The sequence below is a fragment of the Opisthocomus hoazin genome, chromosome 4 (assembly GCF_030867145.1).
Source record: "Opisthocomus hoazin isolate bOpiHoa1 chromosome 4, bOpiHoa1.hap1, whole genome shotgun sequence".
Lineage (NCBI taxonomy): Eukaryota > Metazoa > Chordata > Aves > Opisthocomiformes > Opisthocomidae > Opisthocomus > Opisthocomus hoazin.
In genome coordinates, this window is record NC_134417.1 from 63,690,733 (window position 1) to 63,713,877 (window position 23,145).

The 23,145-nt window shown below is 37.8% G+C and overlaps 1 protein-coding gene across 1 annotated transcript in view; it reads left to right on the plus strand.

Moving 5' to 3' along the window:
- THSD7A (thrombospondin type 1 domain containing 7A) overlaps nt 1-23,145 on the plus strand; it is a 314,907-nt gene that overhangs the window by 26,908 nt on the left and 264,854 nt on the right. Inside the window, exon 2 of the mRNA XM_075419258.1 lies at nt 21,543-21,668. The gene's annotated coding sequence lies outside the window, so the exon portion shown is untranslated. The remainder of the gene's footprint in view (nt 1-21,542; nt 21,669-23,145) is intronic.

A 23,145-nucleotide genomic window follows, 5' to 3' on the forward strand; every position in this document is an offset into this window, starting at 1 on the left:
CATTTTAAATGTTGATTAAAATTATCGGCTGTAGATCATTACATTTAGAGCACATTCAGCACGGTTTTATGTTCACTGGAACAAGTGACTTAATGATCGTGCACTTCTCAGTACATGCGATTGTTGGGTGTTACCAAGTTATCTCGTGCCAGCTGACAAATACAGGATTTTCAAACTGACAAAGCGTCTTGCCTTAATGAGGAGTATCATGTGCTTATAGTCAAAACCATTTTTGTAATTAAAATCTTTAAGTCTTTTCTGAAGAGTAGTAAAAGCAAAATGTTTTGATAAGTTACAGAGTGTTTCCTAATATATCAGTGCAACAGAATGTGTATAACAGAACTTTATTTTATAAGCCTTGAGATAAAGGTATTTTCTCCTGCTAGCTTTTACAGAGTGGCTAAAAACAAAATACACATGGAGAAACTGGTTTCAGATTCTAAAGCTTTTATACAACCATCCTTAGGATGAGAAGGTGCGTGTCTGTGCATATTTGTGCGTGCGTGTGTATTTCCTAGCTAACTATGGTACTACACAGTTTACTCTCAAATTTTAATTCCTTATTCTGTCTGGACTCACCTTTATAAAACTCAAGTGTAGATGAAAGCAAGTCTCTGCATGGCATCACGTTAATACTAATTTGTGAGTAGCTTATTACCTTAGTAGTGTAGAGGGTTTTTTAGTCCAATTCAAATGTTTGGCTGTATGATAAATATGCATCAGAGATGGACTGTTTTGCTGCATGTAACTCAGGAATAACTTCATAAAGGTTGTCTCTGCTGGGTGCATTTATTCAACAAGTTCCCAATACTCTTTAAAAAAAGCCCAGTCTTTCCAGTTTGAAAACTGTTTATTTGTTGGCCCTACGGTTGTGTCCGTGCCCATTGCATGTGAACTTGGGCCTTGTAGCAGGAAGCCACTTGATCCCTGGGCTGGGGCTCAGGGTGATGCTGCAGTGAGAGGCTCCATCTAGCAGCGCTGAACAAGGGCCAAGCACTGTTGGCTGCCAAAAGCCACGCTGTCACCTCTTAGCTGTTCCCAGCTGTGACTGTCCTGGCAACTTTCCAGAAATGTACAAGTAGAGCAGCTTCCTCTGGTTTTGCCATGCCTGGCCTCAGCCTTCTTTTGCTGGGTCTAGTCCTTGCTCTGCTCACCGGTGGTTTGTCACTCCAGGGGTGTCCCCTGATGTCTCGATTGGAGTGTCAGAGATCTACACAGATATTCACAGTTCTGAATGGCAAATATTACGGCTATCTATGTTGTATTGTGTTCCCTTCACTGAAAGTGTGTCAGATAACATGGTTTTGTGCATGATGTATAATGCCCTAAATAATATGAACTGTATTATGTAGCTGGCTTTGGTGTTTATTCCCTCTTTGATTAAACTATTGGGAGGATGGTGAAACTGAGTTAAATACAATGTGTGTACAGAACCGTGTGCTACCAGTATAGTAACTCAAAACATTTTGTTCCTCAGTTGTCATTAGTTGCCAGCTGAATGTTAAGAAGGTTGACTTAGAATCTCATGTGTAGCAATCTATAAACTTGTCAATGCTCTCAGTGAATAGGTTAAAATAACGTAGCATTTTGTGTAAATAGACCGTGCACATTTATAGTGGTAGGCAATCTGAAAAAGTAAAGCATTTGGAATTTTTTTAATGGAAATTATGGTGTTGTGTAATTTTTCTCACTGTTTTAAAAATTATTTTTAAATGCAGATGAAGACTTTGTCTTCACTAATAACTCCACTTAATAGAGACGTCATAGGAGGATATAGTTATGCTCTAGGGTATTTGAAAATTGCCTCGAGTTTTCAGAGTAGCTCAAGGCATTTTGAAGAGATATGTCTATGGCTGCAGATCCTGTGACAAATTCATGTCATATTTTGTATTATATTTTGTAAGGCAGAATATACTGTTTCCCCCTTTTAGATAATCTGTATGAATGCCTGTTGTTTGAGAGATTAATGAATGGTTATCTGTGAGGAAAATTTATGTTCTGTTACCTCTGAACTATTTGTGGTAACATGATGTGTGTCATGTTATGGGTTTATGGATTGCTAAGATGACAAAAATGAATGGAAATTCTAATCATTCATGTAAAATAAAAGAAAAAGTAGGTAAAATCCAAGTGCTATGTCCTGCCATTGAAGCTGGTGATTTCATTTGAGGTTTGATTTCACCACAAAACTCTTGAAGTCATGTTACAGCCATATCTAAGTGCAAGTTGGCTGGTAATTTTTTGTTGTGGTCTTTGACTATTACCAACCTCAAATAATGAGGTTTTTTCCACCATGATTTTGGGAGCTATTCACATCACCTATATCTCCTGTTTACTTCAAGTACTACGTCTGAAGTCAAGACCCTAGTTTTTGATGGAGATAATATCCTCTAGGGTGTGAGCCAGAGTTACTTACCTTGTATATCTTAGCTAGACAATATGGATACCCTTCAAGAGCCAAACTGTATGTTTGTGGTTGTTCAGTCAGCTTCAGTGCACTCAGCAGGATCACGTGGATACAGTAGAGATCAGAATTTGTTTAGTATCCTCTATTAGCATATATTCTTTCATTGAGAATAATAGTCTAATATATTATTCACTCCTTTCATGAAATCACAAGGATGTGTGTAATGAAAATGAACATTATGGGTTTTTTTATGCATGGTGAATTGTTTATGCAGTTCTTTGTATACCCAACAAAAAACCCTCTCACTAGGAGAATTGGTTTGAGTGAGTATGGTAATTTTGTAGCCAGACCAAGACTGTGTGCTCATACTAATCAGTTAATTCTTGAAAGGAATTCCAGTAAAGTAAGTAATCTAGGCCGAATATGTGAGCAACACTTGGTATCCACCATAATAGAAGCAAATTGCTGTGGGCTAAATTTCATAGAGTAAAATGGGACAATAAGCATTTCTAAGCCTTCCCTAGGGAGAGAAAAAGAAGACCTTTGGCCTAAATTTACATTCTGACAAAGAGAAAATACATTTTAATTCCTTGCACTTTAAGCCAATACTACTTTTCCAACACTTGGTTGGAACCTCTGTTCTTGGAATTAGCAGTTTGTTAAGAAACTGTAAAAATTACAGATCCACTGGGTGTGGTAGCTTTCTCGCACACAAATTTCAAAGTACTGAGTCTTTCAGAATTCTTTTTTACTAATACTTGAACTATGAGGTTTTAGATGTAAACATCTGGTTTTATATGCTTTTTTTGTGCTCTAGTGTTCCATATGCCAATTCCTATATATACTATTTCTTGTAGAAGATCCTAATCTAAGAATGTTAAACAAAATATGACTGTTGTGTGAATAAGAATATTGTGAAAATGGAAGAGGGGTGTTAAAACTGCATGTACAGAAGCGTAATTTGAAGACATGTTGTGTGAGATATTTGTGAGATTTATTGAGTGGTTTCCCTGCTTTCTGAGAGGTAATTACATGACAGTTTGTTGTTAGGCCACTTACAATGCATATATGAAGTCATCATTGAAAGACTGAAAAGCAACTGAAATTCTGTTGAAGCAGAGAATCTGTAAGAATGATTCCAGTGTCAATGAGACCTATTTGGTATCAGATTTATGATATTATTTGGGGGGTCCTGGCCAACAATTCAATACAAGAGAAGTGAACTGTGATGCAAGTAGTTTGATAATAGTGTCTTTGTTGTAGATAACAGAAAAAAAGACCATGTTTTGACTGAAATTAATGATAGAAATTAAAGGCTTCTTGATATTCAGATCTAAATTCAGAAGTGGTTTTGAAGAAATAGACTTTGTGGTTCCTGTTTAAATCTCATTAATTTATTTTTATGGCTAAAAGTGCATTTTCAAGGTGGTATTTTGGGACAGCCAAAACCATATTTAATTTCATGTGTGCTTTGTAGATTTACCCAGCGTACAAATGACGTCATGTTTCATCTTAGTGCACTTGTTGTAGATGTGAGGAAACTGAAGAGCAAGAGCTAGAGGAACATCCATTCTTGCCTTCAAATTTATTTGAGTAGACCAGTGGCTCAGACGTTTTCTTTAGTGATAAGCCTAGCATTTATCTTCTCCGTTTGGCCAGAAGGCTTGGATCCAACGTTCTCATTGCGTAGGCTGGGGAAAAAATATTTTTCTGTCAATAATTAATTGCCTTCATTGAAGCATTCTGCAGCACAAGGTACTACACTTTAAGAGGTTAGCTAATTGCAACTGGGATAGCCATTCTTGCCCTTTCCTCTATTGAATATTCAGTATTGTCTTAAAACTGGTGAAATCTCTGACCAAGCTCTCACGTGAATCACTCTGGACTTTGATCTCCATTGTTCCAGGGGAATACAACTCTTACAGTAGCTCATAAAACACAATCTGGCCTTTTGTACAGTTGATTCTGAATGTTAGTGCCAAGATCTTAATGGATTAGAAACTTCCAGAGAGTCATTAATGTCTTGTGACAGGAATTTATTTTGGAGAAGATGGCTCCACTTTAGGGGATGTTAGGTAGCTGCTTCAGCACATCTAGAACTTTTGTGTTGTCCTTTGTTTTACTGTGTATCATCTATGTAGTACCTAGTAAAAAGCTGTGTAGATTTTTGTGAGATGACTTTCCTGAGAAGGAAATGGCTAAGAGTGAAAGAATATGTTGTCCTTAGGAGGCCCTAAATTATCTTTACCTTCCAGGCTTAGTGATAGTTTTGGGTTCGGAAGAATTGGAAATATTTGTCATGTTCTACATGGTACAGAAGGAAATGCCCATACAAATGCCATGAAACAGTATCAGGTATAAAAACTTGACAGTAACTAAGGTGTATGATGAACTGGCCATGCATAAGAACTACTTCAGGCTTTTTTTACTTTAAGTAGCTAAATGTTTTCATTATTTCCAAGGGTATTGTAAGTACCTAATTTATCACCACAAGCTTTCTGTTTTGTCTTTTGGACCCTCAATTAAATCAAGCATTTCTTTACCGAGAGGGTGGTCAGACACTGGAACAGGCTTCCTAGAGAAGTGGTTGATGCTCCAAGACTGTCAATGTTTAGGAGGTTTTTGTCCAATGCCCTTAACAACATGCTTTAACTTGGTCAGCCCTGAACTGGTCAGGCAGTTAGACTGGATGGTTGTTGTAGGTCCTTTCCAACTGAAATAGTCTAGTCTATTCTATTCAAACGTGAGCTGCGAGCTGGGTCTGCATTGAAAGTGTAAATAATACCTTCGTACTGATGTATCTGCTGTATTCCATAGGGTCTGGGTGCATGCATTCCTTCTCAAGTTTAGCTGAAAGCTGCCTGCCTGACAGCACCGGGAGAAGATAACCCCTGGGAACAGTATTAACTTTCCCTAGAAAGTGGGCAAACAAAAGACTTCAGGTTTCAAATAAAACTGAGAGCAAAGGTGTTCAAACAGGATAAGAATAGGCCCATGAGAGCCTGAGACACCCTCTGGGAGACACTTTGGTCAGTCTTAGGTGGAGTTTGTGGGATGCTTATTTCCAGATAGAGGCTGCACGCCTGGCCTATTTTAATAAGCAAGGCAACGGTAAAAATTACATACGAGTGGTATACACGGTGTTTCTATGTATGTGTGTTTATATCTGTATGTAACAGCTTTATGTTCCATGAGTCTCTGTTGTCTCTGCAATGAAACTTTTGTCTGAAATTCCTGATGCTTAGCACATTAGATGGAGAAATAGCTTGCAAAAGCAGCTGATTCTGCTGCTTTTGCAAAGAAGTGCACGTGTTCAGTATTTTCAGCCTGTCCAGAACATGCCCGTGTATGTGCTAGATTCCTCCTCATTGAAATGGAAATTGCTGTTTATCTCTAGGAAAGGTGCAGTGACCTCACTGAATGTGTAAGGTATGAGACTTGACAGGCTCTGTGGTGAGCGTGTATCTTGTGTCCTAATCATGCTTCAGAAGGGTTTTTCCTGTGCAGCTCAGATAAGACAGAATCTATTTCTACTGAAGGGTTTGATTTCCCCCTCCCCAGCTCTGTAGTAGTCAATCACAGTGACATAAGGTAGGATTTTGCCCTTATTTATGCACTGTCTAGGCGCATTCAGCTCCAGGAATCACAAGAGGCCATTTGAGCCATTACAGAAGAAATGTCCTTGCAATGTCTTTCTACGTCATTTTGCTTTTGCCAGTGAAAGCACACACCGCTGTGTCACAGTTATTATTTGGCCTGAGCATTTGCACAGATTATAGGGTGCTGTCACAATTTCCAGTAACTTCAACAGTCATTTCTTTCAACAGAACAATAGAACCAAATGACCCTTGATCAACATTTTTTCGTAATTGTTTTATTTCGCATATCCTGCACTAACCAGCTTCCAGATGTACATCAAACTGTTGTAGTCTGAGCCACATGTTCAAAAATGGTTTCATATTTTACATAATTTTATATAAATAGAATATAACACTGTATAAAGTTTAATGACTTTTAAAAATAGAATTTCTACCAGCTCAATTAGCACCTGATCTAAATGTTCACTTAAAATGGTCAATTTATGTAGCAAAGTTATATCTGGGAGCTTGATAGAAGTCATCATATATCCTGAGGAATGCTAGCTGATATTCCTGGAGAGTTGTGAATTAATGCTTTAGAATATATTTTTAAAATATTTAAATATATTATTTAAATATATATTGTGCCATATTAGAAAATAAATGGCAGTTCTGGAGTTTGTCCTCCACAATATGATTATGTTATAAAAAAAAATTTTAGCTTTGTTTGCTTGATTAAAAAGTCAGGCTAAATGTTGTCTTCAAGCATGGGAAGGACTACAAGGACAAAAAGGTTTATTCCGTCTTCAAACTGAAAACAGTTTGTTTATTCTTAACTTTCTCTGGGTGAGTTACAAGGATTTTTGAACTAACAAAAGCCATTTATTGGTAGACAAATTGAACTGGAGTCGTTGGGTTTGTTGTTTAGCTACTGTCTGTGTTTTGTTCCTTTGGGACAACAGGGCTCTGCACAGTAAATATTAAACTTGCATGCCTTGAAGATAAAAATTCCTCACGGGTGAGTCTAAAATGGTTACGCAGATGAGAACTAATAGCAATCATGGACCCATACTTTTCTTAAATGGGCAGAAATATGGGTTTTTTACCTTGCCTTCTATAACCTAACGGCACAGTCAAATATACCATTATAAAAATACATAAACAGAAATGCCTCCCTAGAACAACATACTAGTTACAATTAGCTCTGAAGTTTGCTGGATCTGTGTTTGATAAAGGACTGAGTTTTATTGTTTATTTTCTCCTCCCCAGCCAGTTTGGGGGAGGTGAAAGATACTACCTGTACCACCAACCTTGCCTCATTTAGGTCTTCAGGCCATCATAACTCTACTAGGATACATCCAGCACTACCTAGAACAAGCCTTCACTGTCTACATTTCTACTTGAGTGGAAGAGGACAAGGGAACAAAGAAATGATGGTTGGTTTTCGTGTACTATACTATGGGGTGATATTTAGAGACTCATGAGAGGAATAAGGAAACCCATAAATTCTGAAAGGAATAATGGTCAAAATGAATATAAAGGTCTTGTTTTCAACTGATATGTTCAGCAACTGATACATTAAAAGTATGGGAATGTATATTCAGTTATCTGAGAAATTCCGTTTCACGCACTGCGGGAGACTTGGAGAGTTACATCTCAAAGCCTGCATCCTTGAGAGAGGCCATGCTAGCTCTGTGTTTGCAGTTCAGCACTTCGTCTGTAAAGGACAAGTTGTGACATGGTAGAGAAGGAGTCGATGCTTTATTCCTAGATGATTCTAAGACTGCACACACCAGGTTGAGAAGCAAATGGTCACTGTTCTCCCTGAATTATAGCCCACGCTGAAGGGAGGTAATTTTTAATTTATTTTTATTTTGTTGTACAGGTATGGATATCTCGTGTGCCTGAATCCTTGTATTGAGAAACTGGTGTTGCAACCTCAGAAACTGACGTGCTTTTTGTGTGTATTTTTTTGAACTGGTACAAGCAATATGGACTGAAATATAAAATTTGATGTGCTTTTCAAATCTCTTTAAAAGCTTGCCCTTTTCAAATAGCATCAAAATGAACACTCTTTTCGTTTTGTATTTGCAGATACTGGACTGGGTGAATAGTTACTGCTGGTTTCTGTTGAGCATCAAGTCAAGATATTAGAAACATCACTAGGTTTTTTTAAAATTTATCTTCAGTAAATGTCATCAAAAGTAAAAATGGAAGGAAGTTAGACGTGAAGCTATCCAACAACAACTTTGCAGAATAGTGTGATCATTTGATAGAATTTGATGTTTGAGAATTAAAAAGCTTTAGATTAAAATGCTTGTCAATCAGTAGGAACTTGTTTTTTTTTTCATGGAAGAAGTTGTGCACATGTTTTGTGTGCTGTTTCCCTGGAGTTGGGCTGAATAACTGTGTGGAAACCAACTGTTTAAAATATGTTCATTATAATGATCTCCACTACTATCTCCTGTATATGTTGCATTGGATAAAGTGCAGTTGTGCTTGAAAAAAAGATAATAAGGTTCCAGCACAATGAAGCACAAAGAATGCTTAAGTGAATATTCAATTAATATTCTTCAATGCTAACAGAATTTTTTAGTGAGCAATGTCAATCAACAAACAAGGCATTGCAATATGCAAATGTCAAATGAAAAAAATTCACAGCATGTGGAAGAATGGATGAAAACATATGGGAAACACAAAGCCAGTTTGTGATAAAAGCAACATATATGTTATTTGACAACTTATTTAAAAGGTTTTTTTTAGAAATTATCTATGCAATAGTTAAGGTTTGGGGTTTTCTTTCTGTTTGGTGCATGGGAAGGAGAAGAGGCGAAAGGAAGAGGAAATTGTTTTAATTTTTGAAGTATGTAGCCATTGAATTACAAAACATGAAAATGTCTGCAGTGTCTGGAATTTCAAAGTAATGTTTTCCGCTTTTTCTTTTTTTTTTCTTTTTTTAAGAAAACTTTGGATTTGATGTATATGAAGAGAATTTCTCTGCCCAGCATTGTTCTAGACTGGACTTCAGTACTTGATATTTTGAACAGAAATGCATTGAATTGGAGTTATGCATGAAAATATTTGTAGATCATAAATTTGTCTGTCTTAGTGTTGGTTGATTCTTTCCTGTTTTTTCAGTACTACATCCTTTTTCTGCTTCTGCAGTCTCACATTTTTCTCCAGCTTCCTCCAGATTTCTGGGCACTCGGAGCTCTTGGCCATTCTTTTGTTCCTCGTCTTCATGTAACCTGTGTATTTTTACCATTTCTAGTCAGTCCTTGGCCTTTTGTAGATGATTTATTTTTCTTTTAAATGTTGGATTTAAATGGGAAGCCTGCTATAGGATGTTCAAATGAACTTAGCTGACACCTTGACATTTCCCAGCCCCCTGAGATCTGCCCAATTTTCTTTCTGTCTGCATCTCTGTTTATACCTCGTCACAGATGTGTGTGTATATATATATTTAGCCCTAAGTTATTCACCTTATTGACAATTTTACTTTATTTCAATTTTAATTTTTTTAAATACATTGTTCCCCTGGAGATAAGTGAGCCTGTCCCAGTTCTGTAGAAAACACAAGCCATATAATGGCCTTGTACAACTTAAATCAGTCTTTCTCAGTAACTGTGATTCAACCTTTTTTCTTCAACACCAATCTAGGCTTAAAGTTCCTTTACATCTGAATGTTCAGATTCATTGGTATTTGTAGTTGCCAAGTTAACTGGCTAGTTTAAGACCATTTTTGTCAGCTTACAAGGATATATTTGGCTTATCTTTACTAAGCTTAAGTCCCACTTCTCTTCAAGTCTCCAGACATTGTGATCTTTATTGTATGTTCTTGCTTTCTTATGTTAGCTGAGTTAGCCGCATATCAAAAATATTGCTGCAGGCCCATTCTAAAAACTCCACAGCAATCACACTGGTTTTCCAGAACAGCTGTGCAAAGCCATAGGGATCCGGCCATAGGGAACCGTGTATCTCCCTGTTGTAGTCCTTTTATTAAGATCAAATGGGGCAAGGATTTCACTCAGTGTTAGTACTCTTACTTTTTGAACCAGAAACACTTCATTGTATCATTGTAATAATTTTACAAGGGGTTCCTGACTGATTGCAGCCCAGAGGCCACCTCGTGCTATGCAGTGATCATATGCTTTCTTTAAATATGCTGTATACTCTGATCTTATTTCTTTTATCTCTATTTCATTGTCAGTTATGAGATTTTTAAAGATTTGAAACACCATGGACTTATCTTCACTTATTTCCTCACTTACTTAAAAATAATTAGATGGGAAAGTTATTAACATTGTTAATAGTCTAGGATTGATTTTTTTTAAAGAGTGCCGTGCTGCAGTGGAAAATATTTTCCTCAGCATTTTACTTCACAAAAAATATTTAAGTAAGCCAGAGGTTGCTAACACAGTTACGCTTAAACATCACAAACATTTAAGCTTTTCAGTTCTTAACCTCTTCGTATGACTAAATGTTGAGTTTGGGAAACAGCAAGAAATGTAACAGTTAAGGTTCCAGCAAAACATACCATCTTCCAGGCAATAAAAAATAAACCTTAAGCAAGTGAAAAGGGGACTGATGTAGGCTCTCTCCCCTGTATGTTCCTTCTTGCCAAAACATCACAGGCTTGCACTTGCCAGGTTAGCTCCAGCACAGTGACGCTCCTCATCTGCCTTTGCTATAGTAGAGTGCATCGCCAGGTGGGCAGCTCTTGGTGGGAACTCTACAGCCACCTCTTTGGTGGTGGGCATTGATGGTTCTTCCTTGAGTCTTGCTTGGTCTGATGGAGTGATGTATTGGACACCTCACTAGACAAGATATTTAGGTACAAGAATGTTCATTTAAAAACATAGATCTGTAATAATAGAGCAAAGTTACAAAAAATATAAAACTACAAGTTCGTTTCATGTTATACTGAACAGCAGTCAGTCTCCTTATTGGCTCCATTTTCTCATCTAGCTTTTGAGTTTGGTCAGCGTGACCTGAAACCTCCTGAGAGTTGTGCTTTCTCTGTTCTGATCTTTAAAGGAAATACCTAGAGCAGGCTGTCTGAGAACCTTCATTTGCTCTAGCTAGCGATAACATGGCTTGATCCTGCATTTCTTTTTGGCTACACTTCAAGCTGTGTATAATATATTACCATGATTTTGGATGATCCTTGTTCCAAGAGATTATAATTCTGGATATCATATGGTAACATTCTTCCTCGTCTTCCCCAAGCTTCTTACAAATATTTGTAATGCCTTTCTTGATTAGATTATGTTTTTGGCTTTAGGGTGCTGTCCCCTACCTGCAGACTTAAGGTGGAGCACCTTTGCAAAATGTGTATGTAAATATTGTTAATACTTTCAAAACTGATAATGTTTGTTACGGTCTTTCATAAGGAGAAATATGTTTTTATTGTCTACAGTGCAGGTGCGTGTAGCTGAGTTAGGCTACAGTTAGATGAGACCAAGCAGCACTTTAGGCTGTGTTTCATTTATTCTAGATGTCTGCTTGGAGAGTGACTTACTCCATCCTTAAGCTGCCTTGCCTAGGAGGCTAGCTTAGGTATCTACTTTATAATGTCTTTTTTAGATAGATTCTGTGTGCGGTAAAAGGTTAATCTGAACATATTAGTGTTCAGAGTGTGCAGCCTTTGCTTGACAGTTTTAAAATTTAGGGCAGCCTACTGCACGAGTGCTTGGTTTAGATAGGTGCAGCATTATCCCAGGAAATAGGGAGATATGTAAGAAAAGAATACAAAGTACTTCCTAAGATGCTGAAATATAAATTTCATGAGAAGAATGCGTGGGTGTGAGAGATTAATGTTGGGGCAGGGGGGAATCTCTTCTCAGAAGCTTGACATTTAAACCTGGTCTGCCAGACTAACAGTCACGAATATGAAATCCAAATGTCATTTCTGTGCTTTTGTAGGTTTGTTTCTTTATATTGTGGGTATCCACAGCTGTAAATTATGTCATGATGTTTACTATAGCAAATAAAGTGTTTCTTTTTTTTTATTTTAAAGAATTACAAACAAAGTAAGAAATCGCTGGAGTGACTACTGAATTGCAACTGCCAAAATCAGAAATTAACCCAAGTGGGAAGCACTTTCTGGAATTAATGCTACATCTTTTCACTGCTCTTAGTTGGAGTTGCATGGTTAAGGCACAATATATACCCATCAGTCTGATTCATAAACTTATATGAGCCTGCGTATCTGATATTTTTTTTTTCTTTATGATCACAATATAGTCCAATATTTTCTTTACTATCTGTATCCTTGTGGAAAGCAGTGATTATTACTCATCTCTCCTGGGTGATTTACAGACCTTTGGCAAGAATGGCATAAATTGAAATATTCCTTTAGTCACCTCAGTGTGCAGTCTCTTTAATTCCTCATCTCCCTGGAACCCCAGTGCAATTTTCTGAAGTCTAAGCCTCCCCAGCCGCCATTGACACCTACTGCAATGCAAAAGCTAAAGCTGAGGCCAGCAGGCTGATCAAATTATAATGCTATCCACAATGTCTTGCTTGCTTACTGGTAATTCCCAAATCTGAATATCTATGAATGGTTTGTTTTAGGTAATAAGTAGTATTAATCTGTAAATGAACTTCTGAGATGCAAATAGAATGTGCTGAATAAATATCAATTATTATTCATTAAAATGCAAATGTGGATAGGCACTTTAGAGACAGTTTATGTAGTCAAAATAAATTAAATAAAAGAGAGAATATCAGTAATTAGACACTTATAAAATGTGTATAATATATTACCATGATTGCTGGACACAATCTGTGTTTCACAAACTCTGTGTTTTTCCTTCAGCTTTATGCTGCAGCCTCACAACAATTTTTGTCTCCAGTGACTATTTAAAATATTCAAGTACCACAGCTCATACTTATATTTTTAGATATGTTTTAAAGACAAATTTTCCTATGACAGAAAATTTAAGATGTATGACTTCCACTCACAGTAATTAATTCTGTAGTTAAATCTCTGCGTTGTTTAAAAAGCCTGCTCTCAGTTTACAGAGCGTAGTGGATTGGAATATTTTAGTTCACCACTTAATGAGCTTATGTTTTCCAGGTTTGTATAGGTTTTACACTTTCAGTTCAGTGCGCAGGAAAACCATTAAGCCCTCTACACACAGATGTCCGTCAAATAAATAAAAGTGACAAAGAAAATTTTGTGAATTTTTCTTCTGAATGACATGGAGGGCTTGTTGAAGTAAGCACTCAGAAGGGTAATGCTCAACTTAAGGATGATTTGTAGCCACTGTTCAGGTTTGAAAGTGCCGTTGCAAAACATTAGTTGAACAGCAAAGCGTATGGGGAGTTTTGTGATATGGACACAACTGTAATGTGTTATTATTAACTTTTAAATGTCCTTTGAGATTATAAATTTGCAGCAATCTGCCAATGGCTCTATGATAACAGAGATTGCACTTGGTCTGATAACAGTATTGTTAGGAGACTGCTTCACTTCACCGTGTCTGTGTGTATGCATACACATAGCTAATTAATGCTAAGTTTAGCCACATGTCAACATTTAACCCTTCATTATCTCTTTAGTTAGATCTTAGATCAGGTAACATAAAAATAATTGTAGGTAATGTTAATTAGTAATCTGTGTAATCCCTTGTATCTAGAAGGAAATGGGATTCAAATATAAATTGATTAATGGTACCCTATCTAGTAATAACCGTATCTCAAAGCAAATTTGTTTCAGATGTTCTTGAGAACATGAATTTTTATATTTGAAAACTAATTTTTTTTTTTGTGTGTGAGTTCAAGTGACTGAATTTCATGGTCTGTAGAAGATCTTATTTTGATCATGTCTTCTTGTGGAATATTGTGAAATTTAATCATGTCAGAACCTTTTATAGAAGTACTATGAAATAAAATCTAGTAAGAATTAATTTTTTTATTCATTTGTTTGCTGTATGATAGCACCAAAATGGGAGATTATTTTAATGTCATTAGAATTAATTAGCATATATTTGGTAAACATAAATTATAGTCCAAGTCCTTGGTGAATTCCAGATTACATTCAAATTGCAATGCAATGAGTGGTATTTTACGGAGGACAGTCTCTAAGACTTTTTCCATTTGTGTCAATCCCTGAAGTATAATGTGAAAGAATCATTAGGTAAAGTCTCACAGGGATTGTTTTGCTCTTTCCTGAAGCCAGGCATTCAGTGGCATCAGAACCAGATGGAAAGCAGATGAGATAGTGATCTGGAATTGTAATGATGTGAGGAAATGAAAAAGTATGAGAATTACATATTTTGCATCTTCATTCTGGTTAGGTATAGCAAAGGCTGAGGAAAAGGAGGGTTTCAATAAAATGCTCTATGTAAATACTGAAGCAGAATTTGGATGATTGCCCTTTTCCTTTATGTATGTTGACCCTTAAAGTAATTGGGATGATGGTGTTTGTAAGTTTTCACACTGGTGTCACTCACTGTTTGCCCCTCTGCCAGCTAGAAATTCCTCCAAATAATAAGAAAGATGGCAGATCTCATTTTCATACGAAAAGTATTTTATTAGGAGTGAAATAATATCACTGTGAAGGCTAGAAATAAAAATCTCTATCCCCTCCCCATGTGAAGAACATGGATCTTGGTCAAAACCTCATTTCTTCCTTTGAGTTTACTTCCAGCAGTTGCATCAGGACCTTGCAATACTTGTAACATAGCATTCACTTTGTTACCTTTTTACTCATTCACCTAATGCCTTCACCCATCTGCCCTGCTGTCTGTTACTATTTCTCTCTGTTAGGATGAAATGGTATGTCTACAAAATAGAGTATTTCATAATCAATTTAAAAAAATTATATTATTTTTTATTTTAATGTCATTTAAAGATGCTTAGATATAGCAGCAGTTATGTCCATATAAAAACCTGCTTGGGCCCAAGGAGTCATAGGCAGTGTAAATAAATCTAAAGAAAACCTTCCAGTGCCAAAGTGTTTATAGCTATGGTGGGATTTCGGTGATTTAAATTTATTTATTTAATGTAAACCTCTTTGTAAAATTGGTATCTCTGAGGTTATTATTATTCTGTTCTGATATATCTGTGGCTTACAAAATGTACAGTTGTAAAAATACTCCTTCATCCTGCGTTACAATAAAAAGTGTATTTACAGATGGGAGTATTAGTTTAGTGTAAATGTCAGAAAAGATATAATAAGGAGAAAAAGGATCCAAAGTGGATTTGGACTATTAACATACCTGAGACACATAATTTCAAGAGGGTTACATATGCAAAATTAGGTTTTTAAGATCTGACTTTATACTTCAGTTTGGATTTAATTGCATAAGGGATTGTTCCAATAAGCTTGTAAGGTCTCTTGCATGTATTTTTTTTGTGTGTTGTGTTGATACATTGATTTATTTTTTTCATTATGTGATGCGTGTTATGGATCAGGTTTCCAAAGGCTTTAAAACTTTGCATATAGGACTCCCGTGTGTAACTAAAAAATTGCTAACTGTTACACCAAGAAGGGGAAAAGAAAAAGGTGAGCTATCAAAAATGCTCTGTGTGTGTGCATGATCTGGTCATATTTTACATCAGAAATTTATAATTTCTGTCAAGAGGTGCTAGTTCTTGGTTTGTGGTGAAATTAAGAGGGGGGCCAGCAAAATCACCACCATGGGCTTTCGGAGAGCGGACTTTGGCCTGTTCAGGACACTGGTTGAGGGGATCCCCTGGGAGAGAGTCCTGAAGGGCAAAGGGGTCCAGGCATGCTGGACATTCTTCAAGGAGGAAGTCTTAAAGGCACAGGAGCAGTCTGTCCCCATGTGCTGCATGTCAAACCTGAGGGGAAGATGACCGGCCTGGCTGAACAAGGAGATCTTGCTGGGACTCAGGAAAAAAAGGAGGGTCTACCACCTATGGAGGAAAGGGCAGGCAACTCAAGAGGAGTACAGGGGTCTCGTTAGGTCATGCAGAGAGGAACTTAGAAAGGCAAAAGCCCAGCTAGAACTCAGGCTGGCCACTGTTGTAAGGGACAACAACAAATGTTTTTACAAACACATCAACAACAAAAAGAGGGCCAAGGAGAATCTCCATCCCTTATTGGAGGGGGGGGGGGGGGGGGTGCGGAATACTGCCAACAAGGATGAGGAAAAGGCTGAGGTACTTAATGCCTTCTTTGCCTCAGGCTTTAATAGTCAGACTGGTTATACCCAGGGTAGTCAGCCCCCAGTGCTGGAAGATAGGGAAGGAGAGCAGAGTAAACCTCCCATAATCCAGGAGGAAGCAGTTCACGACCTGGTATGCCACCTAGACACTTACAAGTCTATGGGGCCAGATGGGATCCACCCAAGAGTGCTGAGGGAACTGGCGAAGATGCTGGCCAAGCCACTCTTCATCATCTGTCAGCAGTCCTGGCTGACAGGGGAGGTCCCAGATGACTGGAGGATTGCCAGTGTAACACCCATCTAACAAGAAGGGCTGGAAGGAGGATCCTGGGAACAACAGACCTGTCAGCCTGACCTCGGTGCCGGGGAAGACTGTGGAGCAGTTCATCTTCAGTGCACTCACCGGGCATGTGAAGGACAACCAGGGGATCAGGCCCAGCCAGCATGGGTTCATGAAAGGCAGGTCCTGCTTGACCAACCTGATCTGCTTCTATGACCAGGTGATCTGCGTGGTGGACGAAGGTAAGGCTGTGAATATCACCTACCTGGACTTTAGTAAGCCCTTTGACACTGTTCCCCACAGCATCCTCCTGGAGAAAGTAACTGCCCATGGTTTGAATGGGTGTACTCTCTGCTGGATAAAGAACTGGCTCTATGGCCAGGTACAGAGAGTGGTTTTGAATGGAGTTAAATCCAGCTGGCGGCCGGTCACGAATGATGAGCCGGTCCCCAGGGCTCAGTTTTGTTTAACATCTTTATCAATGATCTGGATGAGGGGTTTGAGTGCTCCCTCAGTAAGTTTGCAGATGATACCAAGTTGGTTGGGAGTGTCAATCTGCTTGAGGGTAGGAAGGCTCTGCAGAGGGGTCTGGACAGACTGGATCGATGGGCCGAGGCCAACTGTTTGAGTTTCAACAAGGCCAAACCAACACCTCGAGTGCTGTGTTCAGTTTTGGGCCCCTCACTACAAGAAAGACATTGAGGTGCTGGAGCCTGTCCAGAGAAGAGCAATGAGGCTGGTGAAAGGTCTAGAGAACAAGTGTTATGAGGAGCATCTGAGGGAGCTGGGGCTGTTTAGTCTGGAGAAGAGAAGGCTGAGGGGGGACCTTATTGCTCTCTACAACTACCTGAAAGGAGGTTGTAGTGAGGCAGGTGTTGGTCTCTTCTCCCAAGTAACTAGCGATAGGACGAGAGGCAATGGCCTGAAGTTGCATAAGGGGAGGTTTAGATTAGATATTAGGAAAAATTTCTTTACTGAAAAAGTGGTCAGGCATTGGAACAGGCTGCCCAGGGAGGTGGTTGAGTCACCATCCCGGGAGATGTTTAAAAAAATGTATAGATATGGCACTTTGGGATATGGTTTAGCAGGCATGGTGGTGTTGGGCGGGTGGTTGGACTTGATGATCTTGGAGGTCTTTTCCAAGCTATGATTCTATGATAGTTATCTGAAAATAAATTGCATGAATTATATATGTTCATACTGTTCAACTCCACATAAGGTGAAAATACTAGATGTTATATTCGAGGACTATTTCATGAATCTACATAGAAATTACAGAATGCAAAAATGTGCTATTCATAGTATTATTGGTATAAAGGTTGTGAATGAATACGGTATTCTGAAAATAAATCTTTTCAAAACTGAACTTTATATGGGGGGGCAAGTCCGTATGGAAAAGAACTACCTAGCAGTCACCATTTGTTTTCGAAATGAGCAGATATGAATCAAAAGTTGGAAGACTATATTCTTATTGAAAAGTTGGTTTATCAAAGGATGATTAAAAAAAAGCAAATACAAATCAGTGAAAATAGTGGTAGTTTTACAGTCTATCAACTGTTAGCAAAATGGCATAATGAAGTATTTTTATATCATACAGGGAATTTCATATAAAACGATCACAAAGGTAGTGAGCAAAACTAAAACCTAAAAAACACTTCTACTTATGCCAAGTGGTACCTTTGCCAAGGAATGAGAAAAATGTATCCTCTGGTGAACAGGAGGTCATCACATCAAGGACACTTCAAAAAAGTTTGAGGAAGATTCCAGTTTCCTGGGTTTATATCTTTTAGTAACTGAAATTACTGCACTGGTCATGCAATCGTCTGTTGTTTAAGTCCCTCTTTAAAACATTAATTTTATCTCATGACCTTCTATGTATTGGAGTAGTAAACTGAGATGTTTCTGGCATTCTGATTTTAATAGTCAGGTTTCTGTTCGCAAATAGTATAACAGGATTCAAGTTCTTGGTTATAAATTTTGGGTGCTGGATTGATGTTATTATGTGTTCTTGTGCATTCTGTTGCAGATTCTTGTGGTAAACGACAGCCTTCACTGCATATGTGTTTCCTCTGGCGCTATTTGCGGCACCACTTTTTATTAGTGGAAGGCTCGGAACTAGTTTTGCTTTTTTTCAATTATTTAAACATGGCAGGAAGAGAGAGAGCATCTCCGTCAACTATCTGTTGCATTAAATTGTTGGAGCTGCACTTACGTCGTAAGGGTTGGAACGAAGTCACAGGAACCATGTGTCTTTCTGCTTTTGCAAAGGATACTTCTCTTTTTTAAATATTACTGCCATACGAGGCTTGATAGACCTAATTGGCCTTAGGGTTGACATCTGAAGCATTTCAACTTTGAGCTTAGGAAGAGAGAAGAATCTGAGCTTTGTCGTCTTGATATTTATTTTACATCTATCAAATATAAAAAGCCATAAAGAGTTACAGTTACTGAATGTGAACTGTATCTCATTCCTTAAATGTAAATTAATTTATTTTGAAATGCCAAGAATAGGCAATTCACCCTCTGGAAGAAACTATTTTGTATGGTAAGGGCTTGTCAGCATTTTATTATAATTCCATCCGTCAGGCTATAAATATTTACTTCAAGCTGAAGACTGAATGTGAAATATCAGCCTCATGATAAACTTGCTGTACCAGATTTGGCTGAAATTGGCTTAATTTTAAATAGTTCAGAGGTTCAACCGAACAGACGTTTGTTGCTTTTGACCATTCTGCTGTGTGCATTGCTCAAATTAACTTGTCTGTATATAATCAGCTGTTTAGTAGTGCTTGTGTGAAACTCTTGGTGTGTGTACTTTAAATGGCTGCCATTTATGTGGACAAAAAATAAACACTAACATGTAGATGAGATTTCCTCCCATTGCCTCATCTGAATATCTGCATATTAGTATTCCTGATTGCACCCACAGAGTTTGGTCTGAAATTCTCTGAATTCGAGTAAATGTATGTCATGGTTTAACTCCAGTGGGCAGCTCTGCCCCGCACAGCTGCTTGCTCACTGCCCCCAGGGAGGGAGAGAATCAGGAGAGCAAAAGTTAGAAAACTCATGCATTGAGATACAGACAGTTTAACAGGTAGAGTAAAAGCTGTGCAGGCAAGCAAAGCAGACCAACAAATCGATTCAGCACTCCCCATGGGCGGGCAGGCAGGTGTGCAGCCATCCTCAGGAGAGCAGGGCTCCATCATGCAGAATAGCTATTTGGGAAGACAAATGCCGTGACTCCGAATGTCTTCCCTTCCTCCTCCTTACCTCGGCTTTCATTGCTGAGTGCAATGATGTACGGTATGGGATATCCCTTTGGTCGGTTGGGGTCAGCTGTCCCAGCTGTGCCCCCTTCCAGCTTCTTGTGCACCCCCAGCCTACTCCCTGGTGGAGCAGTGTGAGGAGCAGAAAAGGCCTTGATGCTGTGTGAGCACCGCTCAGCAGTAGCTAAAGCATCCCTGCGTTATCAACACTGTTTTCATCTCGGATCCAAACTGTAGCACCATATTAGCTACTGTGAAGAAAATTAGCCCAGCCAAAACTGGTACAATGTGTTCATTCAAAGAAGTTGGGAAGCCCAGGAAGACTGGTTTCCGCTTCCATGTATTACTGACAGAGATTTGCTGCTGGATGAGGTACCTAACTCATATTGCCAATAAAATAAAATAAACCACAAAAGGATATTTTATTCTGTTTTACAACGGGTTTCATCCTTAAAATCCCCAACTTGGGCAGTGGTGGCATACTAATATACAGACCAGCATTGCGTTCTCATAGTACCAGACAGCTCCTTATTTTAAACTTTCTTTGTGAAGAAAAAAGTAAAACAATTCTGGAATGTGGGATTTCAAACAAAATGGTCTTATCCACTGTCTTGAGAATGCAAAGGACAGTGGTCTCTTGTTACTGCAGTTCTTTTACAGCAGTCTGTATAAAACCATGTTACAGCTTAAATGTGGAGAAAAACACTTTGTATAATAAGATCTAGATTATGTTAAAACTTCTTTGCTCAAAGTTTTGAGTACCTATAAGTTTTCTGGCCCTGAGTTACCTCTTTCTTGTTTTTTTAACAGTACAAGCTAAAACACGGTCGGAAGATCTCAAATGGGATTAGGTATAATCCTAGAACTTTCTCAGTGTAGGCAAACGTGGGTGCAACTAAGGAAAAAGCAGTCCTTATTGCCATCTTCTGATGTTTGACTTCTGCTCTTCTGTGTCCTTCACAAGACAGAAGAGGGAGGTTACATTAACAATAAGGCTGAAGATTTTCCTGAACTCTAAAAAAGGAATTGGGACATAAGGCAAATAGAGTAGAAGAGAATGGCTAACAGTTATGATTTTTTCTGTTTAGCTGGCATATTTCTACTAGCTGAGGAAACTTGGAGGTGTGATTGTATAAATGCAGAATCATTTTGCCTGTCCTGTTTGTTACTTGCTGCCAATGTACTGTACTTAGTATATTAAATTACATTTATATCAGTTGGTTGCCTGGGCTGATTTATTCAGCAAGAAGTTGGATGTTTTTGATTTTAATAAACTTCTGTAAAGATTTAATCTTAATAATTTTGGAGTGGTAATGACTGACAGGTAACAGATTGTTTAAATTTTTTTTTTAAAATAGCTTCAGACTGAAAAAAATCTCTTCAATATATTTGGAAAAGTACGGGCAAGACTAAGCCATGATTCAGAGCAATGTCCTCTTAAATTAGAACTTTGAGATGGATGGAAGTAATGAGACCAGATGGTATAAATGGAAAAAAAAAAATGAGAGGAGAAAAGGTTCAAAACAGATGCCTGGCAGTGATTTTTCACAGAAACAAAAATGTGTGGAATGACCTTCCAGACATGATTATGCTATGGAGACTTAAATATTGGCCTATTCAGGGAAATTAGAAAGCATCCAGGGGCATGTGGGGCACAGTAAGCTTTGATGTGGGAGGAGCCGTTAACGCTTATCGTCATACCTTCTTGGATATACAGAGTTACTAATGTTGAATTTACTGTTGGTTATACATAGTTTAGATCATCACAACACACTGTCCATCAGTACCCTCTCCTTAATGAATCATTGGGGCAACTTGTATGTGTAATTTGTTTAGTTTTTGCGTTCTGACTTTTTGTCTGCTTGTTTATAGGTTTCTTCTGAATTCACTGCGTGGAAGTTGCATGTCCCCGTGGTATTGCTTACCATGCCGAGGAATCATGACGGGTGTGAAGTCCCTCGCTAGCGGTGGAGAATGAATGTTTCCTGTGGCAGAAAGGTGTGTTCAATTTCTACTACTTACGACCTTTTAGACATGGAGGAATTCCATGTGGGACATTAGTTTGTCTCTTTCCTATGAACTCTTTGCTACTTCTAGCAGAAAATTTGAAAATTCTTTTACATCAATAGCAATTATCTTGTCTTAACCGAGACACGATTTACAGGCAGAGTAACAATCTGCATAAAGCAGCCCTACAAGTAGACTGAGAAAGCAGACATGATGCTTAAGGGGGTAGCAGTAAGCTGAAGTTTGCCTGTATTAAATGTAGAGACTTTCAGGTTTAGATTTTGTTCCAGTTATAAATATGTTTGAATAAAGAAAACTGTCTCTAGACAATAATAGCTAACCTGCTGTTGTGCACTTTTATGTTGTCTCAAGTCAAAAATTGTTTGTGAAACTGTGCAGTTCATCATAAGTTCATCTATATTTGACTAGCTTAGCTTTGACTAAGAAAGTAACCATGGTAGCAGGAAAAAGTTGTTCTTTTCTTCTGCAGCTTATGTGTGTACATAGTTTGAAGATAAATCCTACAGTGATCCAAGTTGGAAAGATTAATTTCTGACCAGGAGATGAAAGATTCTTTTCTCTAAAATAACATGATTTTTAGTCAATTTGTGATACCTGGGAACAAAACCAGGAGTTTTTTGTGGAGCTGGTATTTTACAGAGACAATAGTCTGACCAGGGTAACAGTTTTGTATTAATTGTATTTCAGTGAGTGAAAACCTATTCAAGTCTCTCTTACATACTTGCTTGTAACTGATTTGTTTTTCCACTCTATGTGATGGATCCGACCTCACAGTAACTTGGACACTTTGTTTTTACAATCAGAAAGCTGAAAATAATTAATATTTTTCCAAATTATTTGGTTTAATATCACAATTATTGGACAAAATTCTATGAAAACTACAATAATTATATGACAGAAAGTCCCTTGGAAGGCAGGTAGGGCTGGATTGTCTACAAGCAACTAAAAATAAATCCTCTCAAACTTCCATAATGCTTCTTTTATATAAACTCTATAAAATATGCAGTGCGTGTGAGTGTGTAGCTGTTGCATTATTGACAGTTGTCATAAGACAGATGTGCTGTCATTCAAAATTCATACCAGTAAATGCTGTGAAATATTGCAAACATTAAAGTAGTTGTTCATTGTCCTACATAAATCATACATCTTGCATGCTGTTGTGGATATTCTAAAACTTCACTGTTTTATGCTTGAATTTTTTTTATTACAGAAATAAAAAATAAAAACTCTAAGTAAAATGTAATGGATAACAATTGTATGCAAGCAATTGAAGGTGAAATAAAACCAGAATGTTCAGATATTATCATGAGAAAAGGGAGGGAGTGGTAGCCTTTTGATTGCTGTATTGTATAAAAATAATTGGTTCATTATCATAACTGCATTCTTGTTCATGATATCAAGGTCGAATGAAATAATAGTAGCAGTAGAGGCATGTCATTTTACTGAT